This window comes from Bacillus rossius, chromosome 1, assembly GCF_032445375.1.
Source record: "Bacillus rossius redtenbacheri isolate Brsri chromosome 1, Brsri_v3, whole genome shotgun sequence".
NCBI classification, from domain to species: Eukaryota; Metazoa; Arthropoda; class Insecta; order Phasmatodea; family Bacillidae; genus Bacillus; species Bacillus rossius.
In genome coordinates, this window is record NC_086330.1 from 203273535 (window position 1) to 203289819 (window position 16285).

General features: G+C 43.9%; 1 protein-coding gene across 5 annotated transcripts in view; it reads left to right on the forward strand.

Moving 5' to 3' along the window:
* LOC134527245 (eukaryotic translation initiation factor 4E1-like) overlaps positions 1-16285 on the forward strand; it is an 82632-nt gene that overhangs the window by 40992 nt on the left and 25355 nt on the right. Inside the window, exon 1 of one of the 5 annotated variants that reach the window (XM_063359749.1) lies at positions 12839-13057. The exons of 1 other annotated variant lie outside the window; for it this stretch is intronic. The gene's annotated coding sequence lies outside the window, so the exon portion shown is untranslated. Of the gene's footprint in view, positions 1-12838; positions 13058-13157; positions 13368-15762; positions 15863-16285 lie in introns of those variants that run through there. 3 more of the 5 variants (XM_063359750.1, XM_063359753.1, XM_063359752.1) reach the window with 3 other exon arrangements.

Consider the following 16285-nt stretch of genomic DNA (forward strand, 5'->3'; position numbering starts at 1 on the left):
TAGAACTTCCATAGATAAATCGTTATCAGGTAGCTGTGTAGCAATATTTGGAGAGGATGTTGAACATATAGTTTTGCTAACTCCAGATCAAGAAATATTGTTCGTAAAGGAAAGCTATGGTAAATCAATAACTAAGATCTTCTCCTCGAAATATTTACAATCATCGGGACTAAATAACAATTAAATTTTCCTCCACGATATTACTGGTGGTGTATTACTTCTTCTTCTTACAAAAAAAGTAGAAGCTATTTGCTTTAAACTGATCAAGAAGTATAATGATCTGCTTGATATTGCAATTTTGTTTAGTCCAAACTCCACAAACGAGGCTGTTGCTAAAGCTGGCTACACATATTTTTATTTCAGCTGCATGGAGCATCTTCAAATCAAATGTAATATGCTTATCGTGCGCAGTTGCAGTCGTGGCTGGTAAATGAATTACCACCTGAAAAATAAGGTTGGGAAATAAAAAAGACCCATTTGAAACCCATTCTGACTAAAAAGTCAGTCGCCCCTGAGGACGTTTTCTGCCTAGTTTTTTGCAGATTCATCACCGGTTTTTGGAGCCAAGCGTGGATGCACAAAAGCCTGTCAAAATTGTCATGGTAACTGCACAGTGAGATTCCTCTTGAAGGTGTAAAAAAAAAAAGAAGTGGAGGAACTAACTTATTCGTCACATCTATTGCACATCAACCTCCGATAGAAGAGTTTGATGAGTGGTAAGAAGAATGTAAATCATAGACAATGTCAGTTAGTGGTAATTTCTTAACGAAAACATTTTTTCCTGACTCATTTATGTCAAAAATTATTTCAATAAATTCACATTTGATATAAATATACCTGATTTTTAAAATATTAAAATTAATTATTTCATTTCTCATTTTTTCCTCGATTTCTTAGTAAAATATTTGAAAAGTTAAAAAATATTGCATGAATTAGTACTAATTTACTTTTTTTCCTTCGACATTTGTATAAGATCACTGGCAAATATGTTTGTAAAAAATGCAAGATACATATTTTATACAGAATTGAATGCTGAACAATATTGGTTCTGATGAATTTTATCGGTTGAAATATAATTCACAACATATGAACGTTTTTATGGGGAAAAATATTGTTAAGCCAAAACCCTTTAAATTGTCATTTTTCGAGATTATGTCGAAAAATATTAGAGGTTTGAAAATATTATAACAATATTTTTTATAAATATTTAATTTTACATCAAAAAGTTTTTTGTTAGGATGTCGCGGCCTCGTCTCTGGTGAAGCTGTGGAGACGGGGTGGACGTCGCTCGGTCGTTCAGTTGTTGTGTTGTTTGCCCGGCGCCAGCTCTTTGGTAGAGCAGCCTCACACTCTGAGGCGGGAGTGGACCGTTCGGCCCAGTGCAGCTGACCGAGGACGTGCTGACAAGGAGTAGCTAGCAGGAAGATTGGGTGTAGAAGAGAGGGATGCCCGCAGTCTCACGAAGAGTCGCTAGCGGAAAGGATGGAAGTTGGAGAGAGGGATGCCCGCGGTCTTACGAAGAGTCACTAGCAGAGGATTGCCCACGGTCTCACGAAGAGTCGCTAGCGGATGGGTGGGCAGAGAGAGGTAGAATGAGAGAGAGAGAAGAAAGCCCGCGGTCTCACTAGGAGTCGCTAGCTGAGGAGAATAGGAGAGAGGTAGAATGAGAGAGAGAGAAGGAAGCCCGCGGTCTCACTAGGAGTCGCTAGCTGAGGAGAATGGGAGAGAGGTAGAATGAGAGAGAGAGAAGGAAGCCCGCGGTCTCACTAAGAGTCGCTAGCTGAGGAAAGGAAAATGAGGAAGGCAAGCCAATAATACCACTTTTGCCTTTGTCAATATTTATTCTCCCAGATTGGCTGGGAGAGGAGAGCTCTCTAGGCTTGTTAGCCCGCACAATTTATACAAGTTTCTTCTAGAACCATTTGTGTTAAAGTTTTACATATTTCTATCTCTTTTGATCTTTTGCATTTTACAATATTATTTCCACATCTACAAAACATACTTACAATATACACATAATAATCTACCTAAATATTTACAATAATAACATATATAAAATAACTATAATACATTGTCTCTTTATATTTACAACTGCCATCTGGTGACGAGTGGTGGCATTATCAGGGCCATGGCTGGAGTGTTGCGCCGCGGACAGGACTGTGACCCGGGTTTTTTGTTTAATAAAGAGGAGGTACAATGTAAGACCCCCCCCCCCCCCCCTGGAAAAGCCCGGGTCTAGGCCGTCCGCGCGCCCTCCAGCAGGCACATGATGCCTTCTCTCCTCGTAGTTGCGAGCGTCAGGGCCGGCCTGCTGGTTCCGGACTCCCTGCGTCGCCATTCACCAGTGTGTCCAGTTCGCTGCCGGTGATGTAATCTGCCAGGTACAGTGGGGGCCGGCGTCGTCGTCGGCGGTGTCTCTGGTTGTCCTCAGCTGGTTCCTCCACGTTGACCCGGAATTCGGAATCGGCGAGGGAGGCTCCATGCCCCCATCCACCTCAGGTAGGGGAAGGTGGTTCTGTTGTCTCAATGTCAACCGGTTCTGTCACCAGGGGCTGCTCCTTCGTGGTGCCTATGCCCGCCTCTGGTGTCCCAGTGACATCAAGGATCTGCATTCGTGCTGGGTGACTCTGGTGCTGTCGCTTCGGGGTCGTGGCAGGGGCTTCTGCAGGCCTCTCCATTCTTGTCCTTGGGCTCGGTGTTCCCTGGAACAGATGCTGCATTCCTTGGGGTGTGACAGATTGGTGGTTGTCCGGCATTGTTCCTGCCACATCTGGCGTAGGATCCTCCACGGTATTGCCCCCTTCTGGGAGTGCTGTTTTCCGGATGTGGTCCCGGTGTACTTTTCGCCTTTGCCTACCCCGGCGCACCAAATACGTACTTTGACTTAGCCGCTTCAGGATGCGGTGTGGTCCCGACCACCTGGGGCTCAGTCCAGCACAGTAGTTCCTAATTGCATTGGACAGGGTATGTGTGCGGATATACACATGGTCACCAGGCTGTAGCTCCGGTGGTTGTCGTGTGGTCTGCAGGGTTATCTGCTGAGTGTAGGCCCTCTGGTGTTCACGCGCTGTTGTCAGCTCAATCGCTTGCCGCCGACAGCGATCCTCGGGGTCTTCCCCTTCATCTGTCACTTCGTGGGCCGTCCATTCGCCGGGCATGGTCCATATCTCATCCAGTCCTTCTGCTTGCTTTGCTCGTCGACGCTCAGCATCTGAGGAGGTGCGAGGAATGGTTGCAATTCTTCTCGCATTAATGCAGTAACTTCTGGCAAAGCTTGATCGGGGTCTTCTCCTGGGGCTATGCGCCGGTACAGCCGCACCTTGTTTGCCACAAACTGCTCTACTGACTCTGAGTCCTTTTGGGTCTCGCCGTAGAAGCGAGCCTTACAGCTCATGACTGCCATGCGGTCGTCGAAGCGCCGTGTTAAGCGGGTAGCGAACTCCTGCCACTGCATGTCATATCGTCCCCACAGGTTCCACCACTCACGAGCTTGCCCGCGCAATTGTTCACTCGTGCGTTGTGTCCATTCTTATATCTGCACCCCGCATTGTGTCAACCGTTCCTGACACCACTGTACAAACTCGCATGGGTCCTCATGCGCTAGCCCACTAAACTCTGGTAGCACTATGCGTCCTGTTGCGGTAGCTGTCCGCCCCATATTCATGTTTGGTTGCACTGCTGGGCTTGCAAGTACCTCCCAGTCTATGAGGTTTGCCCCTGCCTTCTGTGTTGGTGCCTGTGTGTGCCTTGGTGTTGCTATTGTATCCCAAACCAATGTACCCATTGCTAACTCCGCCCTTACTGGTTTGCACTCAGATGTGTTGTGCCACTGTTCCTCTCCTGTCATTAGGTCAAAGTCCCTTGGTGGTTTACTTGTTTCGCATGTGGTTGTCAGTCTGTGTGGTAGCATTGTTTACGAATTTATACACGTTATGTCCTGCACCCATTCTTCTACACTTGTTTAGTAAATATACAGTTCGAGTCGCCGATGCTGCTGGCTGTTCGTGAACTCTGGTAGTCTCGATGATGAAGTGCCACACGTTCGGGCGCCAAATGTCGCGGCCTCGTCTCTGGTGAAGCTGTGGAGACAGGGTGGACGTCGCTCGGTCGTTCAGTTGTTGTGTTGTTTGCCCGGCGCCAGCTCTTTGGTAGAGCAGCCTCACACTCTGAGGCGGGAGTGGACCGTTCGGCCCAGTGCAGCTGACCGAGGACGTGCTGACAAGGAGTAGCTAGCAGGAAGATTGGGTGTAGAAGAGAGGGATGTCCGCGGTCTCACGAAGAGTCGCTAGTGGAAAGGATGGAAGTTGGAGCGAGGGATGCCCGCGGTCTTACGAAGAGTTGCTAGCAGAGGATTGCCCGCGGTCTTACTAGGAGTCGCTAGCTGAGGAGAATGAGAGAGAGAGAAGGAAGCCCGCGGTCTCACTAAGAGTCGCAGAAGAGTCTAGCGGCAGCAATGCTACCTTCCTGCAACTGGCAACTGGCAACTGGCTCGTTCCGGGGCCGGCTGCCGCACCGCTCAGGCTCGTTCCGGGGCCGGCGGCACGATCATATATGTCATCTGAAACTTCTCATTGTCATATATGGCCTCGTGGCTGAGCGCTTAGCGGCGCTATCAACTAATCGTAAGGTTGATGGTTCGAATCCTGGCAGGCGCGAATTTTTTTTTTGTACTTGTAAAAATAAATACGAGCACGTATAATTTCAAAAGTAATAAATATATTTACATAATGATTGCAAATAAAAGTAAATTTATTAATTAAATTGTAATTTTCAGATAAGGACATGATAACTAATGGTCAATTAGGTTAGGTTAGCTACATTATAAATACTTTAAAACTTTGTGGACGGTTGATTTGGTTAGGAAGGTTACATTAAAGATACTTGGAAATCATGTAAACGGTTTCCTAGTGCTGGATAGCTACATATTAAAAAGTTATTTGCTAAGCAACCATAAAATGATTTTACAGTATTTTTAATGTAGCTATACTTACCTAATATAACCAACCATCCACTAAACAGTCTATGTGGCATTTTTATACTGGAGAGAAAAAACGCGCACGTAAAAATAAAAAACATCCAGGGGTAGGCGCTCCCGATCGGTCAACTTCGGAGAGGATCGGCATTTGCAGCCAGTTGCAGGACGGTAGCATTGCTGCCGCTAGACTCTTGTAGAGTCGCTAGCTGAGGAAAGGAAAATGAGGAAGGCAAGCCAATAATACCACGATTTTTTTTTCCTAACCTAAATTAAAACTAAGTGTGTTTGGGAGGGGTCTGGATTAGGGACAGACTCTAAGTGCGTCTCAGGCCGAAGCCTATACGCTCTAATCATGCAGGGGTTAGCCATGCGGGAGAGGGTGCATGCATTGTGTGCTAGGAGGGGATTGGCCAGCCATGGCAGCGATTGGCTCCATGACTAACTCCCCTCACTGACTATTCTAGACTAAAACTAGATAAGTTGGGCCCAGGTAAAACCTGCATAGACACAGGGAAAACCCTGGGCACTTACATGCGGGATGCAAAATTTCATGCATTAATTACATGCGGGTTGGCTTCGGGAATAGAAGGATGGCTCAGGAAGAAGAGTTGGAAGAGTAGAAAATATCTACTAAGCAAGGGCGGGCACTTGGACATTTTTGTCCGCATTTGGGGGTTTGGGCATGACTGGTTTTTAGGGGGCGACTTTCGTCGTTTCCCGCCAGGCTGCCAGCCAGCCAGGTGAGCTGAAAGAAAAGAAAAGGTACATCTTACAACTATAAGTTATATGGCCGCAGCACCCAGGTTGCCCCAGTTACCACGGCCATGTATGCCCGACACATTGTGCTGCCAGCCTGGGCATGTCAATCATTGGCTAGTCCAATGTTGATTATTTGCACCGCAGGACGTGGTCAGGCACATGGTCGGACACCTATTCATCGATAGTGAGTCTGCTCACTTAATAATTGAGAAATAAACATTCCTATAAGAATGGGGAATTTGTGTGTTGGTGTATTTATTAGAGCCCCGCTGGGCCAAAAGCGCGACTAGATTCATTAGAGCCCTGCTGGGCCAAAAGTTAATTAGAGCCCCGCTGGGCCAAAAATTCATTAGAGCCCTGCTGGGCCAAATCGCTGGTGTGTCTGGGTGGTGCGGGAGGATTTAATTCTGTCACAATGTGCTGCCAGCCTGAGCATGTCAATCATTGGCTAGTCCAATGTTGCGTATTTGCACTGCAGGACGTGGTCAGGCACATGTTCAGAATTCTATTACTTAATGCTAATATTAGGACTTAAAGTTATGTATTAAAAAATAAAATACTTAATACTAAGTCTGGAGCTGCCAGAAATACGAGTGTAAAAACTGCGCGATTCTTAAGCAGAATTTTCTCGCCAGTCCGCAACCGCGCTGTTGGGGTCGGGCCTCGGCTGAGCGCAGGTGCGCTGTGATTGGCCGGAGCTTCCAGCCAATCACGGGCCACTACGGTGGTCGGTGCGCCAGGATGGATTTCGGGCGTTTGTATTTTTGTGTTTCGTCGGGATCATAATTTCCGAGTGAGGAAATATGCGGATTTAAACTATTTACGCATTTATCGTAAAAAGTTTGTGTTGTACGAGTGTAAAAGTCTTGCAAAGTCTCCGACTCGGTTTCACGATGCAATGCTTCTACAGGGCAGTATCGTGGGGCGTCTGTGGCGATTCGAATGCACCTATTCTGAATCCGCTGCAGTTTTATTAGGTGTGTGGGGGCAGCTGTTGCCCAGACTGGGGCTGCATACACTATTATTGGGCGTATTAGAGCATTGTACAGCAGTAGGCCGGTTTTAACCTTGCTGCCGCATTGTCTACTCATTACTGGGTAGAGTGCACTGATCCTAGCCTGCGCTTGCGCTCGCCTAGTGTCAATGTGATTGCGCCAGAGTAGTTTCCTATCCATGTGAACACCTAGATATTTCACTACATCCTTATGCTGTATTTGTTCGTCAAACAAACGTATTTGCGGCCTGTGTTCTACAGGCGGGAGATTTTTACGAGTAAATACAATAACCTCTGATTTCGTTGTATTTACTTTTATACGCCAAGTCGTGCACCATTGTTCGAACTCAGTGAGCGGGACTTGCAGTCTGTTGGTAGCTAGTTGGAGGTTGTGGGACCTGCTATACAGCACTGTGTCATCTGCATAACAGCCCAGCTTTACTAGTCGGTGTGCGGGGCGTGGCATGTCACTGACATATATATTAAAGAGTACAGGGCCTAAGATGCTTCCCTGCGGTACACCTGCTCGTATTTGTTTTATGTCTGATAGAGCTCCTTCAGTAGATACTCTAAAGGTTCTGTCTGCTAAATAGGACGCGACTAGTTTAATATAACAGTCTGGAAATCCTGTTTGGTAGAGTTTGTAGATTAGCCCCGCATGGAATACTCTGTCGAAGGCTTTCTCTACATCTATAAACGTAGCGACTACGTAATCCTGTACGTTAAATGCGCTTGTGATTTCTTCAGTCAGGCGCACGAGCTGATGTACTGTCGAGTGTGTACTGCGAAAGCCGAATTGTTCATTCGGCAGTATGTTATTCTCGTGAATGTGTACATTAAGTCTGTGTAGTATAATACTCTCCACGACTTTAGACACAGTATTTAGCAGACTGATAGGTCTGTAATTCTGTGGCAGTGTTTTATTTTTACCTGGCTTGTGGAAGACTATAACTCTAGCCTCTTTCCACTGTGAGGGAAAAATATTTAACCGAAACATTGCATTTATGCACTCGGCTAGATATTCGAGTGTTTCGTTCGGGAGTTGTTTGAGAACAACAGCCTGTATGCCGTCATTCCCGGGAGCTTTTCGCGGCTTCATTTTTTTGATCGCGCGCTTTATTTCTTGCGCCTGTGTAAGTAATGGCTCAGAGGTTGTAGGCAGTCGCAATTTAACACGGAGTTCGCGGTAAATTTGCGCCGTGAATATCCTATCGCAGGGCTGCATGTTGGGCTGGAATGCTGCTTCCAGTGTGTCGGCGAAAGCTTGTGCCTTATCACGGGGCTGAAAAACTACGCCATTGTTTGTTTCAAGGGGCAGGATTTTGTCCGATTTATTTAAAATCCGCTTCGTCATTTTCCAGGCACTTCCGTCCTGGGTGTCGAGTCGCGCGATTTTAGTTTCCCACTGGCTGCCTCGGCAGAGTGAGATTTCGTCTGAAATGATTGTTTGTAGTTCGTTTATTCGGCGTTTCGTCTCTTGTGTACGACGCCGTGTGTATTCTCGCCGCAGTTGATTTTTTTGTGAAATCAAGCTGCGGATGTATTCTGGCAGCTCGTCGTGTTCTAACCTAACCTCCTTTTCTGGGATGCACTGGCTAATACCATCCTGGATTTTTTCTGTTAGTTCTAATATCGCGGAATTTAAATTATCGCTGTTTTCAATGGTTATTTCGGCCGCATCGAGGAGATTTATTGTTAAGTAGTTTTTAAATTGTTGCCAGTCCGCGTTTTTATAGTCCCTGGTTTTTCGTGGCTGGTTGGAGTCTATATTTGCGTCATCGAATATTAAATGAACAGGGAAATGATCCGATGACATGTCGTGTACAACCTCGAGTTCGAATCCCCTGTTGACACGTTTGTTCAGGGCGATATCTAAAATATCAGGCATGTCGTTCAGTCGACCAGAGTCATGTGTGGGCTCTGAGGGAGCATGTACAGTGTAGTTTTTGTTGAGTTGGTGAGTGTAAAGTAGTCTGCCGTTCGCTGTAGCACGCCTGCAGTTCCACTCTATGTGTTTGGCATTTATATCGCCTACAGCAAGGAAGCTCGGGGCCGCTCCATATAAAGTATCCAGATCTGCCTCGCTGAGGGACCTGCCTGGTGGGGCGTACATTGCAATTAATTTGATTTGTTGCCGATTTATGTTTAAATTAATTCCTATAGCCTCCAGTTGTTGGAAATCAGGGAGCTGGCAGGCAGTGTGTTGTACACTAGTGTGTACAGCAAGGGCTACTCCGCCGCCTCGTGCGTCTCGGTCGCGCCTATGTATGACATAATTTAATATTGTCAGCCTGTCTGTAGGTTTTAAATGGGTTTCATTGATCGCAGCTATTTTTATTTTATGTTTATCCAGGTGGTTAATAAGTTCCGGTAATTTATTTTTAAGGCCGCGTGCATTCCAGAATAGGAGGGAATGTAACTTATGTCTAGTGGCCGGGGTTGTGTTGCAACTCGGGGCCGAGTTAAGACTGGTCATTTATGACGCCAGCAAGCGCACATACGCAATCCATGGTGGCTCGTATTTTGTCGGCCATGGATTTGGATGTGTCCAGCCAGATGACCAGAAGCTGGCACAGAGGGCCGATGGCGCTCTGCAGTCGGGCGTCTCCCCGAATGGCTTCGTGGGAGTAGATGACCGCCTGGATGTCCCCGAGCTGCGGCGCCGGTGCGCTGGTGGGGGGTGTCGGCTGGGCAGTTGGCAGCTCTGGCGCTGCGTCAACAGCCATGGCAGCCTCAGGTGCGGTCTGCGGCTGTGCGGGAGCTGGCGTCCTCTTCGCCGGTGTTGGAGCTGGCTTGGTGGCTGCCAGCTTGTCCTGGGCGGGCTGTCGGGGCCTGTCCTGGGCGGGGCGCGGGGGCTTTCCTTGGCCATTTTTGTGGCCCGTGGGGTTCTTCTTGAACCCCTTCTTCCTCTGCCACGGGTTGTTGGCAAGCACTGGGTAGTTCAGCTCATTGTGGCTGGGCTCCCAGTGCTGCTGCAGGGGCGCAAACTGGCTCCCACTGGCCTGCGCCAGATAGTCGCCGAAGCACGGCGGCGGTGGGCCCCAGGGGTTGTGTCGTGGGGGGGGGGCGTGGCGCCCCTGTGGTGCCCGCTGTTGAGGTGGCTGGGGCTGGTCCGTGGCGCGCATGTTGTCGCGCATGTCGCGGCGGGACTGTTGCTCCCGCTTCTTACGCTCTTGAGGGGGAAGGTGCCTCCGCGTCTCCTTCTTGTAGGCACTGCACCCTTTGAAGTTGGCGCAGTGCTGCTCGGTACAGTGGGCACACTTCTTGTGCTCTTGTTTGCCCCCGTTCGGGCAGTCGGTGGCGCTGTGCGGGCCGCTGCACCATCGGCAGACTGGTGCCGCACTGCAGCCCTTGCCAACGTGATTAAAACGCTGGCAGTTGCTGCACTGCGCCGGGCCCTTCGGACGTCGGTAGTCGTCTACGCGAATCTGCATTCCTGCGAACTCGCGCAGAGCCTGTATGCGAGCCGTGTCGCACGATTGCGGGACCTCGATGACGAGGGCGTCGCACTTTTCCCGCCGCTGCCTGTTCTCCAGGAACCAGTGGTTCTGGACAGGCAGGTTTAGTGCGGCGAACTCCTCCTGCAGGAAGTCCGTCGGCGTGTGTCGGTGGACGCCGCGCAGCACGAATTTCTTCGGCACTTCGTGCTGTTGCAAGAGCACCGAATGCTGTGCCCCAATGGCCTGAAGGGCCTTAATTGCACGTGCGTAGTCCGCGATGGAGGCTGTGTGCACCATGAGTTCGTCTTTACCGCGGTTGGTACATGTAAAACGCTCGGTGAGAGCGTTTTTCAGCGCATGGTATACACGCGGGTATTCGTGCCCCTGGTCAAGAAACACGGAGTGGCTTGACGCGAGGAGCCTTGGTCGCTGCCGCAGGCGACTGTTGGGCTGGGGGGGGGGGCGGGGCCCGCCTGCTGGTCGGAGGTAGAGGCCGCCATCTCATGGTGCGACTTCTTTGCCTTCTTAGTGGCGACTGTCTGCCAGTCACCGTCATTCATTCCCTCCTGAGGGGAGGACGTCATTTCGTCGATTTCAGTCGTCATTATGATGTTCGTGCCTCACACCCTAGCGCACCTACTGACCGTCCCCCTGGGGCTAAGTTAGCAGGGTTCAGGCTAGGCTGTAGGGGATCTAACTCCCCGGGTGTCACAGGGCTCGTTGGTCGTCAGTAATAAAATACCTTTACCTGCTTACCGTAGCTCAGATTACCTGCCTGCGCACACTGAGTGCACAGTAGTGATGGGTCGTTCGTGAACGATTTGTTCAAAAAGAACGAATCTTGGAGAGAACGAAATCTTGCGATTCGTTCGCGATGTAAAGAACCGGCTCTTTGAGAGCCGGTACCTTGAAAGATTCGGAATAACGAAAACGCGGAGAGAAAGAGAACGAGAGAACGAGAGAACGAGATGAGAGAACCGGCCACGCGCCCGGTCTGATTCGTAGGTGAAATGATTCATGACGTCAGGAGTCTGAAGAATTAGTAATCATGCGCATGTTCATAAGAGCAAACGATAACTGATCAAATAATAAAATAGGGTAACATGAAAAGTATCTATACCTGAAAATGTCAACTGTTAAGTAGTGGTTTAAAATTGCTTTTTCACATTCACATACACAAATTTGGAAATAAAAAACTAAAAAAAAAAAAAAAAAACATGAATTAAAAATAACAGGGAAAGTAGGTAACTACAAATGTTCACACTTACCATTTTGGGGTTAATTAATGTACTTCATTTGTCTCTCTTCATACTGAATCGCAGTAGTAGTATTCAATTTTTGTCTTTTTTTCTCTAAATGTGTTGGTCTACATGTAAACACTTTACTGTCTCTAGAGTGTAAATAGCCTATATATTAATATTTGTAACTTAAAAAGTATAAATAATCTTCTTTCATATACGCAACTGTGATTCACTGGCTTCGAAAAGCAATGTTCAAGTACTAGCTATAATAGTGCGATTACAAATTAAATTTAAGAAAGATCACTTTCGAAACATTCTTCGATTTAATGCTCCCGTATTATAGAGAATCACTGCATGAAGCATTTGCAGCGATCAACAGTCAATAATTTTATAACAGTCAGTATACAACTAGACATTTGAAATTTCATTTACCCATGCAGAGTAGATAAAGATAACCACCCACGCGATCCAGCCTCTCGTTATCGGGTCACGCGATAACGAGGGGAGGCTGGAAGCAAACACGTAGCTAATACTCTAAAGGATGAACGAGTTACGATACCTGATAAAAGAGCCAGATCCTATACACAGACAAGAACGAAATGACCGAGATGAACGAATCGTTCACGGAACTGATCCGAAAGTACAGGTTCGGTCAAAAGAACCGTTCTGCTCATCACTAGTGCACAGGCTGCCTTTCAAGAACAGATGGGTAGTACTGAAAAGTGCTACACACAGCTTAGATGCAAAGGTCGGGATGAGCGGCTCCTCCGAAGCTTTTCTGGGAATCCTTCCAATAATACCACTTTGTTAGCCCGCACAATTTATACAAATTTCTTCTAGAACCATTTGTGTTAAAGTTTTACATATTTCTATCTCTTTTGATCTTTTGCATTTTAAAATATTATTTCCACATCTACAAAACATACTTACAATTTACACTTAATAATCTACCTAAATATTTACAATAATAACATATATAAAATAACTATAATACATTGTCTCTTTATATTTATAACTGCCATCTGGTGACGAGTGGTGGCACTACCAGGGCCATGGCTGGAGTGTTGCGCCGCGGACAGGACTGTGACCCGGGTTTTTTGTTTAATAAGGAGGAGGTACGACGTTAAGGATTAACTATTTTCAAGATATTTAAAAAAACGGTTGATTTTTGTAGTTTCATGGTTAATTTCTTACTCTAGCTCTTTTCCTATTTATCATGTTTTTGATACTACCTTCCCTGGACATAACTAAACAATTGTAAACCAATTGATTTAATTCGGCTGGGCTATTGGTGTTGGAATGAAACACATTTTTACACAAAACTCTATTTTGACGCATTTGTTTCAGCATTCTGTTAAAAGGGAGAAACTAATTTCTTCATCAAAGTACATTGCAATTTGTCTATTTTTAAATATCATTGAAATACATTTCAGGAAGGTAATAATTAAATGATGTATTTGGCTATACAACTGTTGTTAAGAAATTTTTACTTATGTAGGAAAATGGGTTTGCTACACTGTTAATAAAAGCCTTCTAGTTTCTTGTGGCTATATCGTTTACCACATTGTTAAATAGTTTGTAATTGTATTAAAGAATTTTTATAGTTTTGAGGTATAGTAAACAAGATCTGGTTTTGTTTCAAAAGAAGGTAAGTGTAGAATTTCGAGAACCATATAAATTTCTTTTGAGTTCTTTCTAAGTTGGTTTTTGTGGACAAGGAATGAGGTTAGGGTTTATACGGTTTCGCCAGCCGTGTGTTTTTCATTTTATGTAGTCCAACAGGTTGGCATTTGGTCACTTGATTGTGCGAACTTGTTATATACATTCAGAATTTCTCCACTTTTAAAAATAAAAAATAATATTAATAAATGTCAAAATATAGTTACTATATTATGTGTTAGAGTATGTTTGTAAGTTATCCAAAAACTTTTGTTGGATTTGATGTATGAAGTGCAAAGGTAAGTTAATAACATTGTCATGGAATAGTAAGTGTGAGTAATGAAGGTATTGATGTACATTAATTTTTGAATTATGACTTTTGACATTGGTGACGACACACACATCAGCCCCAATTCACAAACTAACAACCTTCTCATGTTGCAGTGAAAACATTCAAAATAAAACTGGGGCATGACTTGTTTATTACACTTTATATTTTCTGAAACATTCTGAACACAATTAGGTGATTAATATTTCTGGGCACAAGTAATGGAAATTTTGGTATTACGACTTTTTTTATTAGCTACTCAATTATCTTTTAATACAAAGTTAACAAAATGCAATTCATATATTCTGCATTTAATTATGTGTGACTTAAGAACACTACATTTCACTGCTTTCAACTTCATGCATTTTAGCTTGCACATTGGCAGTCTTTTTTACCACTTATACTTTTTTTCTTGGTACTTCTGAATGGAAACCTCTTTTATCCGAAACAAAATAAAATTCCAAAATCATTTTCTTACTTCCTGATATGTTTTCCATTCATTCATTTTTTAAGAGAGCGTTGTGACACTTAAGTAGTTTAACTACCAGTATTTTACTATTTAAATGAGTGGGTCGGGTATGTTACTATGTTACAAATAGTTATGTTTTGAAACTGGTTGGTTTTAAGTTTGATTAGCTTAGCTACCTTAAAAATAATTTATAATGTGGATGGTTGGTTAGGTTAGCTATTTTTAAAAATATATTAAAATAGTATGGACGGTTGTTTTGATTAGGTTAACCACATTAAAAACACTTTAAAACCGGTTGCACAGTTGGTTAGGAGGTATCAATTTAAAATGTAGCCATCTTAACTTGAAAAATCATATTAATATTTTATAATAGTACTTTTTAATGTAGCTAACCAACCAGTCACGCAATTTAAAAGTATTTTTAATGTACCTTATCTTACTAACCATTCTCACGATTTTATTCAATTTGTAATGCACGTAACCATTCTTACTGGTAAATTACTTGAATTATCACAACACCTGTAACAGGTCACAATAGTGCCTTGCACATAGGCTACATAAACACTTGAAAAAATATTTTATCTGGAGTTACAGGTAGTTGGGGGTGTTAAGTTCTGTCTATGAATCAAAACAGTTACTGGTTGAATGTTCATAAAAGAGTTTGATCTGAATTTTTAATTTCAGTCTTTTCCTGACAAAAATACATGTCTATGTCTGAAAGAAAAATAACATTCACTCACTTTCGCAAATTTCTACTCACATTCCTGTGTCTTCCTGTGTCACCGCCGCATGTTTGAGGCCTAATTTATAATTAAAAGCATCTAATTGTCTGCCTCTTTGCCCATATGATTTGTGTGAGCCGCTGCCCCGCACCTCCTTTCGGCACAGTACCTAAGCAAAGACTGACGAGGCTACGCAACTGCCTACAGCCACACACAGAAGAGGCAAATATGCATGATCGCACCAACCAATCACAGCACAGCTCTTACACACAAGAACACACTACCATATCAAATACATTACCCTTGCATCAAAGGGGGTGTACAAAAACAAACAGGCAAATCATTAAGTCCTTTCTGACTGGCTGGCACAAAACCCTGATAAATTTACTGGAAGTGAATCCCTGCCATTTTTCCCATCATAAGAATAGCTACATGCAGAAACCAGTAGAACGTCTCTGTAAATGATAAACTGTCTAGAAAATTGGTGCCGCCGTGTCACTTACCTTTAACCTTTTTATTTTTTCATTTACTAAAACACTAGGTACCCAAAGTTCTAGAAACTTTACAAACACACAATAAAATACATGTATAAAAAAATTATAAAAATATTAAAGTGAAATAAAATACTCCAAATCACTTTTACATAAATAGTAACGTAGTTAACTTTGTGCAAATAGTAAAAAAAAAAAGCAATTCAAAGAGGTTATTCTTAATTAAAATAATTAAATATCAGTAACTATTATAAAAATATTTAAGATGATAAAATACAAATGTGTCATTCTAAGTTAAGAGGTACTTTCGTCATCCACAATAGAAAATCACATTTTTGTCAAAAATTTGTTTGAAATAACTTTATTATCTCTCAGAACTCACCATCCTTTTTATGGTCACTTAAATTCATTACTTAAATGTACTTAATTTATGTAATCACAGTAGCACTTCAAACATGAAAAACGTATGTCCCCTGGTCTGTTTCCTAATCTATTCTATTTGTGTATCAGTAGTTTTAAATACATAGATATTTTATGACATGTCAATATCGTTCATTTAAAAAAAGAATTATATTATTGTAATCCAACATTTAAAATTACGTAATATTTCTTTTTCATAAAAAAAATATTCAAGTCTACATTTGTCCCACATATTTCGCGTCTTCTCCTCTGGCTTTTTGTATTCCTTTAAAAACAATGTTTGTTTCCTTTGTTGTGGGAAGATGTAACCTTGAACACAATTTTACAGGGTGGCTACTGACCCTGGAAAACCTGGAAAAATCAGGTAATATTGTAATCAGGGAAAAATAAGGGAATTTTTTTAAAAATCAGGGAATTTTTGTTTGGTAGGTTGTAGTTGTCAATATGTTTTTTGTTTATTGATCATTTTGCATTGACGTAGCATCAAGTGTATATCCCCTCCCGTTTTTATTTTCGAATGGCAGATAACGAACAGTTCCCACGTCCATTTTATTTTGTTTACCATTGCATTCGGAAGTGGCATCAAATCAGGTGATACAAACTGGTTCAAGCTGGTTTGTTATCGTGCTGACGTGACGTGCTGCGGCATGTGCTTCCCGCGCTTTGATAAGACCAAGTTGTTTCAGCTTACTTAACATCAATGTTCTTGGGGCATACCACATCTCATTGTTTACTGCAAGCATTTTTGGGAGCTCTCTCCTCTGTTGACATTCGAAATATTCTGCAG